The sequence below is a fragment of the Aplysia californica genome, unplaced genomic scaffold (assembly GCF_000002075.1).
Source record: "Aplysia californica isolate F4 #8 unplaced genomic scaffold, AplCal3.0 scaffold00266, whole genome shotgun sequence".
Taxonomy (NCBI): Eukaryota; Metazoa; Mollusca; class Gastropoda; order Aplysiida; family Aplysiidae; genus Aplysia; species Aplysia californica.
Genome location: NW_004797536.1, coordinates 268980 through 271104, shown reverse-complemented (window position 1 = coordinate 271104; position 2125 = coordinate 268980).

Here is a 2125-nt window from a genome sequence, read left to right as displayed (position 1 = left end):
CCCCCCCCCACACACACACACATAAACACATACACACACACTTACACACACACGCACACACACACAAACACATACACACACATACACACACACCCACACACACGCACACACACAATAATATTATGCTTGCATGGATTGATAGAGCCACGGCACAAACAAATCAGTGATGTTTAAACAAGCGCGTCAACCATTACGCAGGAGGACGAAAACAAGGGAGAGAATCCATAAACCATGAACATTAAAGCACTTCATTTCCTCCTCACTGCGTGGGTCTGGCTAGCATTTTCACAGAGTGTTTTGGGTTGTTTTTTTCAAAACAGGTTGAACACTTAAAGTCATCTAACCATATATGACGTAATGCAGCTACAAGCGCCGTAAAACTCTCACTAAATCTAATCATGCGTGCCCAAATCATAACGGATCAAACACTTTAAGCCACTAATTACGACCTTTTGCAGTTAGTCGCTGTAAAATTCTTGCCAAACCTAACCGTGCGAACCTAAGAATCATAACGGATCAAACAGGTAAAGCCACGTAAGCACTATATAACCTTGAGCAGTAACAAAAGCCGCATAACTCTTATCAAACCTAATCAAGCGAGTCAAAACCATAACGAATTGAACACCCAAAGCCAACTAACCATGCGAGTCCATGCCTTTGAGGATGGTTACACGTTCAATCTAAGTAGTAAGCTTCCATAATTTAAAAAATAGGATCATGGTTTTTTGTTGTTGTTTTGTTGGTTTGTTTCGTTTGTTTTCCTATACCGGGCTAAGGGGAAATAACTTTGATCATTCCCAGAGCGTAGCGATGTCATCAAGTGATTCCCTGAAGCGTGTTTGGGCGTAAATATTTATTTGGCAGGATTGATCGGGCTGGAGGTGTATGTGATTGTGTGTGTATGTGTGTGTGTGTTTGTGTGTGTGTGTGTGTGTGTGTGTGTGTGTGTGTGTGTGTGTGTGTGTGTGAGAGAGAGAGAGAGAGAGAGAGAGAGAAAGAGAGAGAGAAAGAGAGAGAGAGAGAGAGGGGGGGGTGGATTCTTCAGTTCTCTCTGTACCTGGTTTTAAAACTTCTTTCTCTTTGCTTTCAGATTCCCAGCTTCCACGTTCAAGTAAGGCTTTTATCTAGTTGTTATAGGATGTGTGTGAAAATGGGTTAGTCTGTGTGTGAGAAAGAACTGCTGAGACATTTCTATTTATAACAATAGATAGCAATTGTATAGCGCAAATCCCCGCTCAACAGCAAACTCTATACTCTTCGTAAACTATACTATTACACCAGCAGACCTGAGAGTATTCTGAAACAACCTCAACTTCCTGGGAAGCATACAGTGCTTTATTTATTTATAATGTTTAGCTTCAAATACTTTAAGAGTTCTTTGTACTTTAATTATGTTTAATGGGAAACAATGAAACTTTGAATCTGGATTTAAGTCTGAGGTGAAGTGTATGCATAAAAATAATGTTTTTCTTTGAAAGCCAACACCAATCCAAGACGCTAACATCATTTTGGCAGCCACCAAAGATGCAGACAGCCTGTCCAGAAAGCAGAAGCAATTCACCCTACCAAGAAGGTAATATGTCCAACCGCATACCCAAGAAACAAGCAACATCCAGCCAGATAATGAAGTTAATCATAATAATAATTGCATATATAAAGCACGTCTATCCATGCTGTAACCGCTTTACAACTCTCATTACCCAAGCAGACCCTATAACATGCAGACACATTATCGGCTTCCCGGGAAATATGAAGTGCAAGCAGCCGATTAAACGCGTATACTTGAACAAATGACAAGATCTTTCGCCGTCTAAAGCCGGGTACCAAATTGTGAAAGGATGAACATTTTTGTAAAGTGTCCTTCCAAAGCATGGATCTTTATTAGGCGAAACTTCCACACGAGACCTCTGAAATTTTCCTCCGTATCCGAGAAGATATACTCGATCCTACCTACCCCAGAATTAACGGGTGCAGAAAACATGAAAATAAAACCCCAAAACAAAACGCGACACTTGCGACGATCTAACTCCTGACCTCCAAATTTACAACTGAACACCATACCTGTTGAACAACTGAGGCCCCACTACATATTCAAGAAGCCCACATCTTCAATCAACTCTTGAAG